We start from the raw sequence: 19,594 nt of genomic DNA on the forward strand, positions 1-19,594 counted from the left end.
AAGATCCATCCATATTCTCACAAATGGCAAGATTTCATTTTCATGGCTGAGTAGTATTCCACTGTATATTTTATACACACACACACACCACATCTTTATCCATTTATCCAACAATGGGCACTTAGGTTGTTTCCATATCTTGGCTATTATAAATAATGCTGTGATGAACATAGGGGTGTATGTAACTTTTTGATTTATTAGTGTTTTTGTATTCTTTGAATAAATACTCAAAAGTTAAATAGCTGGATCATATGATAGTTCTTTTTTGTGTGTGTTATAGTTCTATTCTTAATTTTTTCAGGAATCTCCATACTTTTTGCCATAGTGGCTGCACCAATTTATATTCCCACCAATAGTACGAGAGTATATCTTCTTTGGTGAGGTACCTGGTCAGATCTTTTCTCCATTTTTTAATCAGGTTGTTAGCTTTCCTATTTATTAAGTTTTAAGAGTCCTTTGCATATTCTGGATATCAGTCCTTTATCAGATACGTCCTTTGCATATATTTTGCCCCAGTCTGTGGCTTCTCTTCTCATTCTCTTGACATTGATTATTTTTTCAATTATTTCGTTGTAGTAAAATACACTAAAAAGTTATCATCTTAACCATTCTTAAGTGTAGAGTTCAGTGGTATTAAATATTAGTAACGTTGTTCAATCATCACTCATATCTATAACCCTTTTCATCTTGTAAAACTGAAACTCTACACCCATTACAGTAACTCCCCATTCATCCCTCCCCCCCAGCCCCTGGCAACCACCATTCTACTTTCTGTCTCTACGACTGTGACTATTGTAAGCAGCTCATATAAGTGGAATCACAGCGTACTTGTTTTTTTCTGACATTTCACTTATCAATGGCCTCAAGATTCATCCATGTTGTTGCAAATGGTAGGATTTTCTCCTTTTTTATGGCCAAATAATATTCCATCGTATACACAGTTGACCCTTAAACAGCACAAATTTGAACTTCAGGGGTCCACTTACACACAGATTTTTTCAGTTGTAAATACTACTGTACTGCATGATCCATGGTTGGCTGAACCTGCAGACACGTAACTGCAGATATGGAGGACTGAGTGTTTGTGAATTTTAGACTGCACGGGAGATCAGCACCCCTACTCCCCGCATTGTTCAAGGGTCAACTGTATACACCATATTTTCTTTCTCCATTCATCTGTCAGTGGACACTTAGGCTGTTTCCATGCCTTAGTTACTGCAAATAATGCTGCAATGAACATGGGGGTGCATGTATCTTATGGAGATAGTGAGTTTGTTTTCTTGGATAAACACCCAGAAGCGGAATTGCTGGATCACATGGTACTTCTATTTTTAATTTTTTGAGGAACTTCCTTACTGTTTTACATAGTGGCTGCGCTGATTTACATTTCCACTACCAATCCACAAGGGTTCTCTTTTCTCCACATGCTTTCCAACACTTGTTATTTCTTGCCTTTTTTTTTTTTTTTTTTGCTGTACGTGGGCCTCTCACTGTTGTGGCCTCTCCCGCCGCGGAGCACAGGCTCCGGACGCGCAGGCTCAACGGCCATGGCCCACGGGCCCAACCGCTCCGCGGCATGTGGGATCTTCCCAGACCGGGGCACGAACCCGTGTCCCCTGCATCGGCAGGCGGACTCTCAACCACTGCGCCACCAGGGAAGCCCCATTTCTTGCCTTTTTGATAACAGCCATTCTAACAGGTGTGAGGTGCCATCTCACTGTGGCATTTCCCTGATGATTAGTGATGTTGAGCATCTTTTCATGTACTTGTTCGCCATCTATGTGTTATGTTTGGAAAAATGTCTATTCAGCTCCTCTGCCCATTTTCTAATCAGGTCGTCTTTTTGTTGTTGAGTTGTATGAGTTCCTTACATATTCTGAATATTAACGTCTTATCAGATATATGATTTGCAAATCTTTTCTCCCATTCTGTAGGCTGCCTTTTTATTTTGTTGATTGTTTCCTTGGCTGTGTAGAAGCTTTTTATAGTTTGATGTAGTCCTACTTGCTGATTGTTGCTTTTATTCCTTTGCTTTTGGTGTCATCTCCAAAAAAAGAAAAATCATTGCAAAGACCAATGTCAAGGAGCTTTTCCTCTGTGTTTTCTTCTAGTAATTTAATAGTTTCAGGTCTTACATTTAAGACTTTAATCCACTTTGAGTTAATTTTTGTGAGAGGTGTAAGATAGGAGGCCAGTTTTATTCTTCTGCATGTGAATATCTAGTTTTCCCAAGACCATTTGTCGAAGAGACTGTCTTTTCCCCATTGAGTATTCTTGGTTGCCTTGTCAAATATCAGTTGACCATATATTCATGGGGTTTTTTTGGGGGGTTCAGTTCTGTTCCACTGGTTTATGTGTCTATTTTATGCCAGTCCCATACTATTTTGATTACTGTAGTTTTGTAATATAGCTTGAAATCAAAACATTTGAGTGTTCCAACTTTGTTCCTCTTTCTCAAGATTGCCTTGGTTAGTCAGGTCTTTTGTGGTACCACATAAATTTTAGGACTGATTGTTCTATATCTGTAAACAATGCCACTGGAATTTTCATAGGGATTTCACTGAATCTATAGATGGCTTTAGGAAGTATGAACTGTTTAAAACAATATTAAGTTTTCCAGTCCATGAACATGGGATATCTTTCCTTTTATTTTTGCCTTCTTCAATTTCTTTCATCAATGTCTTGTAATTTTCAGTGTACAGATGTTTTACATCCTTGGTTAAAATTATTCCTAAGTATTCCATTGCTTTTGGAGCCATCATGAATGAGACTGTTTCCTCATTTTCTTTTTCAGATATTTTGTCTTTAGTGTTTAGAAACACAACCGATTATTGTATGTTGGTTTCATATCCTGGCTTTACTGAATTCATTTACCAGTTCTTATAGTTTTTTGTAGAGTCTTTAGGGTCTTCTCTATATAAGAGCATGTCATCTGCAAACAGAGATAATTTTACTTCTTCCTTTTGGATTTGACACCTTCTTTTCCCTTGCCTGACTGCTCTGGTTTGTACTTCCAGCACTATATTGTCACACTTGTCTTGTTCTTGATCTTTAGAGAAAAAGCTTTCACTCTTTCCCTGTTGAGTATGACGTTAGCTGTGGGCTTGTTCTTTAGCTTCTTAAGGTAAAAATAGAAATTTAAACCTTTATAAAATGTATATAAGCATTTTCTTCTGATGTAAGTACCTAAAAATGTAAAAGTTTCCTCTATATACTTCTTTAGCTGCACCCCACAAATATTTATATTTGGTATATTTATTCTTTCAATTTAAAATATTTGCGATTTTCCCTTGAGATTGTCTCCTTTTACTTATGAATTATTTAAAGTATTATGTTTCATTCCCAAATACTTGGATGTTTTCAGAGATCTTACTGTTTCAATTTTTGATTAAATTCTGTTGTGCTCAGAGAAATTCTGTACACTGTATATGATTTCAATCTTTCAAAATTTATTGTTATGTGTTAATAGGCCAGCATATGATTTATCTTGACAAACAAAGCCTAAGCATGTGCCAAGATTATATATTCTGCAGTTTTGGGGTACACTGTTCTAAAAATGTCAATTAGATATGACTGGTAGTGCTATTCTTTTTTTTTAATTAATTTATTTTATTTTGGGCTGCATTGGGTCTTCATTGCTGCATGTGGGCTTTCTCTAGTTGCAGTGAGCAGGGGCTACTCTTCATTGCGGTGCGTGGGCTTCTCACTGCAGTGGCTTCTCTTGTTGCAGAGCACGGGGTCTAGGCATGCGGGCTTCAGTAGTTGCGGCTCGCAGGTTCTAGAGCACAAGCTCAGTAGTTGTGGCACACGGGCTTAGTTGCTCTGTGGCACGTAGGATCTTCGCAGACCAGGGCTCGAACCCGTGTCCCCTGCATTGGCAGGCAGATTCTTAACCACTGTGCTACCAGGGAAGCCCAGTAGTGCTATTCTAATTCTCTATAGCTGTACTGATTTTTTTTTTCCTGTTCTCAATTACTGGTAGAGAGTTGTTAAAATCTACAACTATAATTGTCGACCTGTATATTTCTTCCTTTAGTTGTCTTACTTTTTGCTTTAAGTATTTTGAACTTCTGTTATTAGGGGCCTACTAATAAATATATATTAGGATTTGTTGTGTTCTTCTAATGAAGTGCTCTTTCAATCATTATTAAGTATCTCCTCTCTCTGGTAATACTCTTTGTCTTGAATTCTATTTTGTCTGATGTTAACACAGCCACTTCAACTTCCTATTGTTAATATTTGATTGGCATATCTTTTTCATTCTTTTGCTTTAAACCTGTCTGTGATTTTTATATTTCAAGTACCACCCCTGAAGACAGCACATACAGTTGACCCTTTAACAACATGGGGATTAGGAGTGGTGATATCCCCTGAGCAGTTGAAAATCTGTGTATAACTTTTAACTCAAGAGTATAACCCAAAACTTAACTACTAATAGCCTACTGTTGACTGCAAGCCTTATAGATAACAAAAATGGCAGTTAACACATATTTTGCATGTTATATGTACTATACACTGTATTCTTACAATAAAGTAAGCTAGGGATAAAAAAAAGTTATTAAGAAAATCATAAAGAAGAGAAAATACATTTATAGTACTGTATATTTTTATCAATACCGTAAGTTTACATCGTCTGTTCACAAGATGAATCATGTCTCAGTACCTACATCAATATTGTCTTATATGATATTACAAAATGCTTTACATGTTGTGCATATTACTAAAACTAGACATCAAAAAAGAAAAGATAATGTGAAAAACAAATTCATCTTTATTTACAGGTACAATGATTCATGCATTGATAATGAAGAAAAAGCAATACAAATTGCTTTATAGTAGTCTAGAGTAATCAATATGATGGCTTCATGGTAGCCTGGCATATACATTAATGAATGAATCATTATAAAAATTTTATGGCATACAGTTTTACTGTCATATTCATAATACAGTACTAAAACACTTTCATTTTTAAAAATTTGAGGTATAGTTGACTTACAATATTATATTTGTTTCAGGTATACAACACAGTGACTCAAAATTTTATAGCTTATACTTCATTTAACTTTATCACAAAATATTGGCTATATTCACTGTGCTGTACAATACATCCACATAGCTTATTTATTTTATACTTAGTAGTTTGTACCTCTTAATCACTTACCCCTATCTTTCCCCTCCCCTACCCCGCTCCTCACTGGTAACCACTAGTTTGTTCTCTACATCTGTGAGTCTGTTTCTGTTTTATTAGCAACATAGGTTACTTCCATATCTTGGCTATTGTAAATAATGCTGCTGTGAACATTGGGTTGCATGTATCTTTTCAAATTAGAGTTTTCATCTTTTCTGGATATACACCCAGGAATGGAATTGATGGATCATACGGTAGTTCTGCTTTTATTTTATGAGGCACCTCCATACTGCTTTCCACAGTGGATACACCAACTTACATTCCTGCCAGCAGTGTACAAACACTCCCTTTTCTCCACATCCTTACCAACATTTGTTAATGGTGGTCTTTCTGATGACAGTCATTCTGACAGGTGTGAGGTGATATCTCATTGTGGTTTTGATTTGCATTTCTCTGATGATTAGTGATGTTGGGTATCTTTTCATGTGCCTGTTGGCCATCTGTATGTCTTCTTTGGAAGAATATCTGTTCAGGTCTTTTGCCCATTTTTTTAAATCAGGTAGTTTTTTCAATATTGAGTTGTATGAACTATTTATATATTTTGGATATTAACCCCTTATCAGTTGTATCATTTGAAAATATTTTCTCCCATTCAGTAGGTTGTCTTTTCATTTTGCCAATGGTTTCCTTTGTTGTGCAAAAGCTTTTAAGTTTAATTAGGTCCCATTTGTTTATTTTTGCTTGTTTCCTTTGCCTTAGGAGACAGATCCAAAGAAATATGGCTACGATTTATAACAAACTGTGTCCTGCCTCTGTTTTCTTTTTTTTAAAAGTAGTTTAATTTATTTAAAACTTCATTTTAAAAAATATTTATTTATTTATTTTTTGGATAGTTACAGAAGTCAAGGGATCTCGACTTTTTTTTGGCTGCACAGCATGTGTGATCCTAGTTCTGTGACCCGGGATCAAACCCACACCGTCTGCAACGGAAGCATGGAGTCCTAACCACTAGACCACCAGGGAAGTCCCTGCCTATGTTTTCTTCTAGGAGTTTTTTGGTTTCCAGTCTTACATTTAAGTCTTTAAACCATTTTGAGTTTATTTCTGTATGTGGTGTGAGAAAATGTTCTAATTTCATTCTTTTACATGTAGCTGTCCAGTTTTCCCAGTACCACTTATTGAAGAAACTCACTTATTGAAGAAACTGTCTTTTCTCCACTGTATTTTCTTGCCTCCTTTGTTGTAGATGAATCAACCATAAGTGTGTCGGTTTATTTCTGGGCTCTCTAGTCTGTTCCATTAATCTATGTGTCTGTTTTTTTGCCAGTACCACACTGCTGTGATTACTGTAGCTTTGTAGTATACTCTGAAATCAGGGAGTGTGATACCTCTGTTCTGTTCTTCTTTCTCAAGATTGTTTTGGCTATTCAGGGTCTTTTGTGTTTCCATACAAATTTTAAAATGATTTGTTCTAGTTCTGTGAAAAATGCCATTGGTATTTTGATAGGGATAGATTGAATCTGTGGATTATCTTGGGTAGTATGGTCATTTTAACAATATTAATTCTTCCAATCCAAGAACATGGTATATCTTTCCATCTGTTTGTCTCATCTTCGATTTCTTTCATCAGCGTCTTATAGTTTTTGTAGTACACGTCTTTTACATCCTAGGTTAGATTTATTCCTAGGTATCTTATTCTTTTTGATATAATTGTAAATGGGATTGTTTCATTAATTTCTCTTTCTGATAGTTCAGTGTCAATGTATAGAAATGCAAGAGATTTCTGTATGTTAATTTTGTATCCTGTAACTTTACTGAATTCATTGATGAGCTCTAGTAGTTTTTTGGTGGTGTCTTCAGGATTTTCTATGTATCGTATCATGTCATCTGTAGACAGTGACACAGCGACAGTTTTACTTCTTCCTTTCCAATTTGGGTTATATTATTTCTTTTTCTTGTCTGACTGCTGTGGCCAGGACTTCCAATATTATGTTGAATAAAAGTGGCAAGAGTGGGCATCTTTGTCTTGTCCCTGATCTTAGAGAAAATACTTTCTGCTTTCTATTGTTGAATATGATGTTAGTTGTGGGCTTATCATATATGGCATTTATTATGTTGAAGTATGTCCCCTCTATACGCACTTTGTGAAGAGTTATTATCATAAATGAATGTTGAATTTTGTCAAAAGCTTTTTCTGCACCTATGTAGATGACTGTATGATTTTTTATTCTTTAATTTATTAATGTGGTGTATCACACTGATTAATTTGTGGTTATTGAACCATCCTTGCATCAACTGGGATAAATCCCACTTGATTATGATGTATTATCCTTTTAATGTATTGTTAGATTTGATTGTTAATATTTTGTTGAGGATTTTTACATCTATGTTCATTAGTGATATTGGCCTGTAATTTTCTATTTTTGTGGTATCTTTGTCTGGTTTTGGTATCTGGGTGATGGTGGCCTTGTAGAATGAGTCTGGAAGTCTTCTTTTCTCTGCAATTTTTGGGAATAGTTTGAGAAGGATAGGTGTTAACTCTTCTCTAAATGTTTGGCAGAATTCACATATAAAGTCATCTAGTCCTGAACTTTTGTTTGTTGGGAGTTTTGGGGTTTTCTTGTTTTGTTTTGTTTTGCTTTAAATTACTGACTCAATTTTATCACTGGTAACTGGTCTGTTTATATATTTCCTATTTCTTTCTTTGGTCTTGGGAGATTGTACAATTCTAGGAATTTGTCCATTTTTTTCTAGGTTGTCCATTTTTGGGGCATATAGTTGTTTGTAGTATTCTTTTATGATCCTCCAGTGTCAGTTCTGACTTCTTCTTTCTGGCCCTCTTTTTTTCTGGGGGAGTTTGACTAAAGGTTTATCAATTTTGTTTATCTTTTCAAAGAACCAGCTCTTAGTTTCATTAATATTCTCTTTTTTAAGTCTCTATTCCATTTATTTCTGCTCTCGTCTTTATGATTTTGAATAATACATGATGAATAATACTTAGGTCATGATGACGATGACACAAATACATCTCATACAGTTCTTGCCGTGCAGTGATTAGATTTTCACAGGAAGACACTCACACACCTACACAATAGATAAGTTTATTAACTGTATGGAATGATGATTATTTACTATTCACTAAGTGGAAATGAATCATCATAAAGGTCTTCATCCTCACCATCTTCATGTTGAGTAGGCTGAGGAGAAGAAGGAAGAGAAGTTGCTCTTGCTGTCTCAGGGGTGGCAGAGGTGGAAGAGGTGGAGGAGGTGGAAGGGGAGGGAAGACAGTCAGGCACACTTACTGTGAATTTATGGAAATACATCATAATTTCTACTTGACTTTTTGCTTTTTCATTTCTCTAAAAATGTTTCTATATGGTACCAATCCTTCTGCCATTATTTGCTTTAGTTTCAGTGACCCTATCATAGAAGGGTCTATGCTATAAAAAAAAAGCAAAAGCAGTCTTGAAAATTGAAAGTCTTCTCCCCGACTGTCTGATGTCAATTTGTTTTCTGACACTGCATCTTCTATGTCTTCTTCTTTATTGGCTGGCACTGATTCAGAAGCACTCATCTCCATCAAGTTGTATTGTTAATTCCTCTGGTGTGGTGTCTATTAGCTCTTGAAAATATCCATGTCTTGAAGCCCTTCACCCCCAACCTCTTTTTTGTTCCTCCATCTCTACAATCTCTTTCCTTGACTGGCTCAGGCTTTTTCTATAACAGTGACATCTTCAGTGATATAATCCTTCCAGATTTTCATGATGTTTTCTCTATTAGAGTTCTCTTCCATAGCATTGACAATCCTTTCCATAGAGTACCGTGTGTAATGAGCCTTAAAGGTACTTAAGGCTACAGGCTGAATTACAGATGTTGTGTCTGGGGGTAAGTAGACCACTTCAATGCCTTTGGAGTCAAACTCATGGGGTTCTGTGTAGCCAGGGGCATTGTCCAATATCAAAAGAACTTTAGGGCTTCCCTGGTGGCGCAGTGGTTGAGAGTCCGCCTGCCGATGCAGGGGACACGGATTCGTGCCCCGGTCCGGGAAGATCCCACATGCCGCGGAGCGGCTGGGCCCGTAAGCCATGGCCGCTGAGCCTGCGCGTCCGGAGCCTGTGCTCTGCAACGGGGGAGGCCACAACAGTGAGAGGCCCGCGTATCAAAAAAAAAAAAAAAAAAAAAAAAAAAAAAGAACTTTAAAAGGCAGTTCCTACTGCCAAGGTACTTCCGGACTTCAGGGACAAACCATCAATGGAACCGATCCAGAAAAATAATTTTTGTTGCCCAGGCCTTCTTGCTATACAACCAAAAGATGGGCAGCTGGTGTTTATTTTTTCCCTTCAAGGGTCCAAGGTGAGCAGCTTTTTTTTTTAATTTAGTTAAATTTTTTATTGAAGTATAGTTGATTTACAATGTTGTGCCAATCTCTGCTGTACAGCAAAGTGACTCAGTTATACACACATAGACATTCTTTTTTTTTTTAATATATATTCTTTTCCATTATGGTTTATCACAGGATATTGAATACAGTTCCCTGTGCTATACAGTAGGACCTTGTTGTTTATGGCTGGCAGCTTTATACATAAGGGCAGTCCTGATCATAAACCCGACTGCATTTGCAAAACAGTAGTTAGTCTATCTCTTTCTGCTTTATTTTTTTACTTTTTAAATATTTGGCTGCGTTGGGTCTTTGTTGCTGCACGAGGGCTTTCTCTAGTTGCAGCAAGCGGGGGCTATTCATTGTGGTGTGTGGTCTTCTCACTGCAGTGGCTTCTCCTGTTGTGGAGCGCGGGCTCTAGGCGCACGGGCTTCACGAGTTGCAGCATGCGGGCTCCATGGTCGTGGCTCGTGGGCTCTAGAGCTCAGGCTCAGTAGCTGTAGCACACGGGCTTAGCTGCTCCGTGGCATGTGGGATCTTCCCAGACCAGGGATCAAACCTGTGTGCCCTGCATTGGCAGGCAGGTTCTTAACCACTGCTCCACCAGGGAAGTCCACCCTTTCTGCTTTAAGTCCTAGTGCTTGCTTTTCTTCCTTACTAACAAGGCTTTTTTGTTTTATTTTGTTTTGTTCTGTTTTTTGTTTTACCAGAATAGGGCACTTATGTCTGCATTAAAAACCTGTTCAGGTAGATATCCTTTCTCCTCCATGACTTTTATTTTATTTATTTTATTTTATTTTATTTTATTATTTTATTAGCTTCTGCTTTATAACAAAGTGAATCAGTCATACATATACATCTGTTCCCACATCCCTTCCCTCACGCATCTCCCTCCCTTCCACCCTCCCCATCCCACCCCTCCAGGCGGTCACAAAGCACCGAGCTGATCTCCCTGTGCTCTGCGGCTGCTTCCCACTATCTATCTACCTTACGTTTGGTAGTGTATATATGTCCATGCCTCTCCATGACTTTCTTAATGGCATCTGGGAAGCTGTCTGCTGCCTCTTGGTTGGCAGAAGCTGCTTCTCCTGTCATCCTGACATTTTTTAAGCCAAACCTCTTTTTAAAATTATCAAACCATCCTTTGCTGGCATTAAATTCTCCAGCTTTAGATATTTCACTCCCTTTTGCTTTGTCGTCATATAAATGACTTTGCTTTTTCTCAAATCATATTGGAGTCCATAGGTATGCCTTTCTTATATCAATCCTGCACCAACATAAAAGCTGTATTTTCATTATGAGATAAAAAGATATTTCAAAAAAATGCTAGGTATTCATGCCTGCTGGCATAGCTGCAGCTATAGCTTCACCAATTTCCTTTTCTTTTTTTTACAATGTCCTTACACTGTATTCATTTATTTATCTTGAAATAGTGGGCAATCACAGCTGAGGACCTCAATCTACAGTACATATCAAGCAATTCAATTTTTTCTTGTAATGTCATGACTTTTCTCTGCTTCTTAGGAGCAATTCTAGCATCACTATGGCACTTCATATGGGCTCCATGGTTTATGGTCTTCCACTAAACACAATGAAAAATACTTGAGAACTGCAAGAGATCACTTTTTACAATGATATGCAATTTACTGGAGATGAACTGATCACATGGAAATGATTACTGTCACACAGCATTTTTAGCAGATACTCACAACACTTGAGCTCCCTGCAACAGCAACGGGAGGTTGCTACAAAATTTTTACAGTAGTACAGTGTATACTACAGTTAATTTTATGAAGCTATGATTTAATATGGCATCTTTATGTTTGCTTACATTTCTCTCAATGGCAAATGTATGGAATGTGTTTGTGGAAGTAAGTTTTGATAAATTTTACTACCATAAAATATAGTAGTAAATGATAAAATAGACTATGTCTACATATATCTTATGCATTCATGACATATCTAACTATTTAAATTTTTAAAATATTTCAAGGCTAAGCAATTCATCTGCAAGTTCTTTCAAGTTGTCACAAATTTCCAAAAAAATTTCCAGTGTGTTTTTTGAAAAAGAAATCCACATATAAATGGACTTACACAATTCAAACCCGTCAAACCCATGTTGTTCAATGGTCAACTGTAGTTGAGTTTGACTTCCTTTTTTTTAAAAAAAACAATAAATCCAGTCTGATAAGCTCTACAGTGTAGTGTTTAGTTCACTGACATTTAATGTAATTTTTAAAGGACTAGATATAAGTCTACCATCTTGCTATTTATTTTCTACTCTGTTCTTTCTTTCTTGTCATCTTTTCACTAAATTGAGTATTTGTTACTTTGTCAAATTTAATTCCTCTATTGGCTTTTTAGGTATACCTCTTAACACTTTTTTTTTTTTGTGGTACATGGGCCTCTCACTGCTGTGGCCTCTCCTGTTGCGGAGCACAGGCTCCGGACGCGCAGGTTCAGCGGCCATGGCTCACAGGCCCAGCCGCTCCGCAGCATGTGGGATCTTCTTGGACCGGGGCACGAGCCCATGTCCCCTGCATCGGCAGGCGGACTCTCAACCACTGCGCCACCAGGGAAGCCCATCTCTTAACACTTTTTTAAAAGTAATTCCTTCAACTGGACAGCCAAATGCAAAAGAAGAAACTAGACCACTACCTCACATCGTATACAAAAATCAACTCAAAATGGACTAAAGACTTGAAAGCAAGACCTCAAACAATAAAACTCCTAGAAATAAACATATGCAGTATGCTCTGTAACATTGCTCTTAGCAATATCTTTCTGGATATGTCTCCTCAGGCAAGGGAAACAAAAGCAAAACTGAACAAATGGGATTATATAAAACTAAAAAGTTTCTGCACAGCAAAGGAAACCATCAGCAAAATGAAAAAACAAATGGGAGAAGATATTTGTAAATCATATATCCATTAATTGGCTAATATCCCAAATATATAAAGAACTCATACAACTCAACAACAAAAAGACACACAACCCAATTAAAAAATGCGCAGCAGAGCTGAATAGGTGATTTTCTAAAGAAGACGTATAGAAGGCCAACAGGCACATGAAAAGATATTCATCACTTATTGTTAGGAAAATGCAAATCAAAACCACAATGACTCACTATCAAAACAAAACAGAACAAACCCCAAAACAACCCAATCAAAAAATAGGCAGGGGACTTCCCTGCCACAGTGGTTAAGAGTCCGCCTGCCAATGCCGGGGACACGGGTTCGAGCCCTGGTCCAGGAGGATCCCACATGCCATGGAGCAGCTGGGCCCGTGGGCCACAACTACTAAGCCTGCATGCCACAACTACTGAAGGCCGCACACCTAGAACCCATGCTCTGCAACAAGAGAAGGCACCACAATGAGAAGCCCGTGCACTGCAACAAAGAGTAACCCCCGCTCGCTGCAACTAGAGAAAGTCCATGGGCAGCAGTAAAGACCCAACTCAGCCAAAAATAAATAAATAAATAAATAAATTAATAAAAAAAAAAAGGCAGGTGATCTAAATAGACATTTCTCCAAGGAAGACATCCAGATGGCCAACAGGCACATGAAAAGATGCTCAACGCTGCTAATTATTAGAGAAATGCAGATCAAAACTATAATGAGGTATCATCTCACACAGGTCAGAATGACCATCATCAAAAGTCTACAATAAAAAATGCTGGAGAGGGTGTGGAGAAAAGGGAACCCTCATACACTATTGGTGGGAATGTAAATTGGTGTAGCCACTATGGAAAACATTCTGGAGGTTCCTTTAAAAACAAAAAATAGAGTTATCATATGTTCCAGCAACCCCACTCCTGGGTATATATCCAGGAAAGATGAAAACTAATTCGAAAAGATACATGCACCCCAATGTTCATAACAGCGTTATTTACAATAGCCAGGACATGGAAACAACCCAAGTGACCAGCAACAGATGATTACTTTAAGAAGATGTGAGATTTTATATATATGTATAAAACACACACACACACACACATACACACACTCACACACACACACAGGAATATTACTCAACCATAAAAAAGAGTAAAATATTTACAACAACATGGATGGACCTAGAGAATATCATAGTAAGTGAAGTAAGTCAGAGAAAGATAAATATTATATGCTATTACTTATATGTAGAATCTAAAAAGTAATACAAATGAATCTATATACCATATAGAAACAGACTCATAGACATAGAAAACAAAGTTATAGTTACCAAAAGGGAAAGGGAGGTGTGGGGCGTATAAATTAGGAGTATGATTAACAAAACTACACATAAAATAGATAAGCAAAAAGGATTTACTGTACAGCACAGGGAATTATATTCAATATTTTATAATAACCTATAATGGAAAATAATCTGAAAAAAATATACGTATAATTAAATTACTTTCCTATACACCTGAAACTAACACAATATTGTAAATCAACTATACTTCAATTAAAAAAAAACCACAGTGAGATATCACCTCACATCCGTTAGACTGGCTATTATCAAACAGGCAAGAAATAACAAGGGCTGACAAGGACGGGAGAAAAGGAAACCCTCATACACTGTTGGTGGAAATGTAAATTGGTGCAGCTACTATGAGAAACAGTATGGAGATTTCCCCCCCAAATTAATACTAGAACTACCACATGATCTACCTATCCCACTTCTGTGTATTCATCCAAAGAATACAAAAACACTAATTCAAAAAGATATATGCATCCCTACGTTCATAGCAGCATTATTTAGAATAGCCAAGATATGAAAACAACCTAAGTGCCTATCAATGAATGAATGGATAAAGATATGCTACACACGGACTTCCCTGGTGGCGCAGTGGTTGAGAGTCTGCCTGCCGATGCAGGGGACACGGGTTCGTGCCCCGGTCCGGGAAGATCCCACATGCCACAGAGCAGCTAGGCCCGTGAGCCATGGCCACTGAGCCTGCGCTCCGCAACGGGAGAGGCTGCAACAGTGAGAGGCCCGCGTACCGCAAAAAAAAAAAAAAGATATGCTACACACACGCACTGGAATACTACTCCACGGTAAAAAAAAAGAGTAGTGATTACCATAAATGTAATACTACTCAGCCATAAAACAGAGTAATGATTACCAGAGGGGAAGGGGTGGGACAGGGGAGGGTGAAATGGGTAAAGGGCTTCAACTGTATGGTGAGAGACAGAAACTAAACTTTTGGTGGTAAGCATGCTGTAATGTAAAGAGAAGATGAAATATAATGTATACATGAAACTTATGTTATAAACCAATGTTACCTCAATAAAAGATTTTTAAAAAGTAATTCCTTTACTAGTTCTCAAAGTACGGCCCCACTCCAGCAGCATCAACACCACTTGGAAACTTCTTGAAAAGAAAATCCTCAGGCCCTACCCCTGACCTTCTGAATCAGAAACTCTGGAGTGGGGGCCAGTAATCTGTCTTTTTAAAGCCCTCCAGGTGATCTGATGCACACTAAGGTTTCTGAATCTCAATATTCTAGGGATTATAATATTCACTCTTTACTTATTACACTCTACTTCAGTTAATACTATATACTCTCACTACAAATTAAAAAAAATTAAACACAACAGTTCCATTTTACACATATATTTACTATTTCTGGTGCTGTTACTCTGTAGTCAAGGTTCCATCTAGTATCATATCCCTTCAATCTGAAAAGTTCATTTGACATAACATCTAGTGTTCTTTTCCCGTAAGAAGTCAGCTGCTGTTTGTATCACTGTTCCTCATATAATGTTGTTTTTCTAATGAATGCTTTCAAGAATTGCTCTGTATTTTTTCTGTATTGTGTCTAATTATGGGTTTTGTATACACGTGGGTTATATGGCTTGGGGTTTAGAGTACTGTGGATCTGTATTTTTTATTTATTTATTTATTTTTTTGTGGTACGCGGGCCTCTCACTGTTGTGGCCTCTCCCGTTGCGGAGCACAGGCTCCAGACGCGCAGGCTCAGCGGCCACGGATCACGGGCCCAGCCGCTCCGCGGCATGTAGGATCTTCCCGGACCGGGGCACGAACCCATGTTCCCTGCATCGGCAGGCAGACTCTCAACCACTGCGCCACCAGGGAAGCCCCCACTTTTTATTTTTTTTAAATCGAGTTTGGGGAAGGTGGCCAAAATGGCGGAGTAGGAAGTCCTTGAGCTCACCTCTTCCCATCGGCACACCAAAATTACAATATTTACAGAGCAACTATTGATGAGAAAGACCAGAAGACAAGCAAAAATGATCTTCTACAACCAAAGATGCCAAGGAACCACGACCGGACAGGTAGGAGGGGCAGAGACACAGTATAGTCAAGAACAATACCCCCACAAAGAGGAGGATAATAACAATTGCAGAGGTTCTCCCCAAGGAGCAAGGGGTCTGAACCCCACGTGGGTATCTCCAAACTGGAAGTCCTGCACTAGGACGACAAACACCAGAACACCTGCCTTTGAAGGCCAGCAGGGCTTACATTCGGGAGAGCCAGAGGGCTATGGGAAATAGACTCCATTCTTAAAGGGTGCACACAAAATCTTACAAGTTCTAGGATGCAGAGCAGAAGCAGTAATTCAAAAGGAGCCTCGGTTAGACCCACCTGCTGATCTTGGAGAGCCTCCCTGAGAGGCAGGAGCCAAGTGGAGCTTACCGGGGGGAAAGAGACACTTGTGGCAGCCATTTCTGGGAGCTTGTTCAACCACGAGGACACTGGTGCTGGCGAGCGCCATTTTTTAATCCTCCCTCTAGCTTATTAGGGCTGGGACCCGGCCCCGCCCAGCAGCCCGTCTGCACCAGTAATGGGACACCTCAGGCCAAGCAGCTGGCTGGGCGGGGACACAGCCCCATCCACCAGCTGGCCAGCTGGGAGCCCCTGAGCCCACAGCCGCTTCAGGACCTGGACTTATCCACCAGAGGGCCCAGGACCGGCCACTGACACCAACGAGCCTCACTAGTCCCAGGTCCCCAGGGCCCTGCACCAGAGACCCTGGGACCTGGCTTTGCTCACAAGTGAGCCAGCATTAGCCCCAGAATCAGCCTGACCCGCCACTGGGCAGGCACCAGCCACTGGGTCCTGGCCCCACACAACAGAGACCAATGCACTAACTCAGCGAGTTCCAGGGTCCTGCAGCCAGAGAATTTGGGACTGGCTCCACCCACCAGTGAGCCGGCACTAGCCCCAGGACCCGGGCTCACCCGCCAGTGGGTGGGTACCAGCCTGGGGACCCTCTGGGCCTCAGCCCTACCCACCAGTGGGCGGACACTAGGCCCTGCGGCTAGAGAACCCAGGACCCAGCTCTGCCTACAAGGGGGCCGGCACCAGCGCAGGGATCTGATCCCCTGCGCCCTGTCCCACCCACCACTGGGTGGACAGCAGCCCCAGGACCACCACAGACCTACAGCCTGCTGTGTGGATGCAGCCCACAGACCAGCTGGCCAGCACTAGCTCCAAGACCCACTGAGCCCTAGTCCCGCCCACCAGCAGGCTAATGCCAGCTCTGGGACACCTTGGGCCCCTCAGCTAGCCGCCCCAGGAACTGCCCCTGTCCACCAGTGATGGGACACTAGCCCAGGGAATACCGGGGGCTCTGGCCTGCCAACCAGCAGGCTGACAGCAGGCCACCAGACATATTGGGCCCCTCAGCCAGCAGCCTCAGGACCCAGCTCCCCTAACCAGCGGGCTGATAACCAGCTTTGGGATATCCCAGGCCCCTACAGACAGCCATGCCAGGAACTAGCCCACCCACCAGCACTAGATCTGGGACCCCAGCCTGCAACCACCCACCCCGAGCCCAGCTCCGCCCACCAGTGGGCCAGTACTAGTCCCAGGAACCCCCCACTCACTCCTGCAGCCAGCCACCTTGTGCCGCAGCCAGCCACCTTGTGCCCCAGCCCACAGACGGAAGCCTTCCACGAGGCAGGGCCTAGCAACCAACCTATAGGAGGGCCAGCCACACCTATCAGACTGCCCACAAGTAGTCAGGCCACCACAACAGAAGGACCCAGGCAGCCCACACGGGGGGCACCCCTAGAGCACATACCTCTGGTGACCAGAGGGGAGTGCGCTGCTGGGAAGCACAGGAGGTCTCCCACAAAAGGCCACTTCTCCAAGGTCGGCAAATGTAATGGATGCAAGTCAAATCATTATGACCTACACTTTACAGTGTGTATGTCAACTCTATCTCGAAAAAACTGAAAGAAAAAATCAAATCTTTTGTCTTTTTTTTCGCACATGCCATTGTGCCTTTCTTCTCCTTTTAAGAACAATAATTACATGTATGTTATTTGCATAATATTGTCCCACAGGTCTCTGAGGCTCTATTAATGTTTTTTCCATTTTTTCCTCCATGTTTTCACAATGGATCATTTATACTGATTTATTCTGAAGTTCACTTACCCTTGGTTTTGCTGTTTCCAATATGCTTTTAAGCCCATTCAGAATTTTTCTTTTCAGACACTATACTTTTCAATTTTTTTTTTTTTTTTTTTTTTTTTGCGGTACGCGGGCCTCTCACTGTTGTGGCCTCTCCCGTTGCGGAGCACAGGCTCCGGACGCGCAGGCTCAGCGGCCATGGCTCACGGGCCTAGCCGCTCGGCGGCATGTGGGATCTTCCCGGACCGGGGCACGAACCCGTGTCCCCTGCATCGGCAGGTGGACTCTCAACCACTGCGCCACCAGGGAAGCCCCCTTTAAAGGTAATTTTTTTTTTTTTTTTTTTTTTTTTTGCGGTATGCGGGCTTCTCACTGTTATGGCCTCTCCCGTTGCGGAGCACAGGCTCCGGATGCGCAGGCTCAGCGGCCATGGCTCACGGGCCTAGCCGCTCTGCGGCATGTGGGATCTTCCCAGACCGGGGCACGAACCCATGTCCCCTGCATCGGCAGGCGGATTCTCAACCACTGCACCACCAGGGAAGCCCTATACTTTTCAATTTTAAATGTGTTTTATCTAAGTAATTTCCATCTATCTACTGTGATATCCCCATTAATTATGACCATATTTACATTTAAGTTCTTGAACATGTTTTATAACAGATATTTTGAAACTAATTCCAGTATCTGAGTCATCCCAGCATCTGTTTTCTATTGATTGCTTTTGGTCTTTACTACAGAACCTGTTTTTATGTTTCTTCATAGGTTTAATAATTTTTTATTGTATGCTGACACCTCCTCTAAACCAAACAGAAACTTTCAAAAGCTCTAGTAGTTGATTCCTACAAACTTCTCTCATATCTTGACATATCCAGTCCCACCTATTCTGCATTGTGACATGAGTACCTACTTACTGACACTGTAAAATTTTCAGTCTTATCAAATAATACTGCCAATCCTTAAATGCTGGAGCACTTAACTTTTAAGGATTTCCTAATTGGGTCTACGTGTCACTCTATCCATGTCAGCATTTCTCTGATTAGTAGTTATATTGTAGACTTATTTATATGGGGTTTTTAGAACTAATATATTTTTTCAGGAATGCTCTCTCTCCCTCACTCTACCTCCACCCCCAGTCCCAGACTAATTTTGTAAAGAGAGAGACCATATATATCATCTGTAACTTCTATACATGGTAGTTTATGACTAAATGCATTCTTCTCTTTTCCAACTGCATTTTATATGCATGATACAGTCTCTTCCTTATTATCTACCTTTCCTTTCATTACCCATTTTTACAATATAATGGAAACATGTACCACTTTTATATCCAGAAAATAATAATATAAATATGTAATTCAAGGTTCCCTTTCCTCCAGAAAATATTCTGATTAATCCAACCATTTTCAAACTCTTCCAGTATTATTACTGCCCTACCTACCCACTTAACACCTTGTTATTTCTTGTATTACATAAATTGTAATTTTAGATCACCAAATTATTAAGGATTAACTTAAACTTGAGGTTTTGGTGGTAATTTCCCTCAGTGTTGTAACTGAAATGAACACACAGAATCACCACCTACAAACTGACAGAATTTACATCTTTACAAAATTTTGAGCAAACTACTTACTGAATAATTTAGTTTTATTCAGTCATTAGAAATGGAGTACTTCTAAACCCAAAGATCACAAGAACAATGGTGTTTGTGAACTGACCAGGT

At 40.0% G+C, this 19,594-nt stretch overlaps 1 protein-coding gene across 3 annotated transcripts in view; it reads right to left on the minus strand.

Annotated features, from left to right (window-relative positions):
* LIN9 (lin-9 DREAM MuvB core complex component) overlaps positions 1–19,594 on the minus strand; it is a 93,486-nt gene that overhangs the window by 39,044 nt on the left and 34,848 nt on the right. The window lies entirely within an intron of this gene.

Source organism: Mesoplodon bidens (genome assembly GCF_964165515.1).
Source record: "Mesoplodon bidens genome assembly, chromosome: 2".
Classification (NCBI taxonomy): Eukaryota; Metazoa; Chordata; class Mammalia; order Artiodactyla; family Ziphiidae; genus Mesoplodon; species Mesoplodon bidens.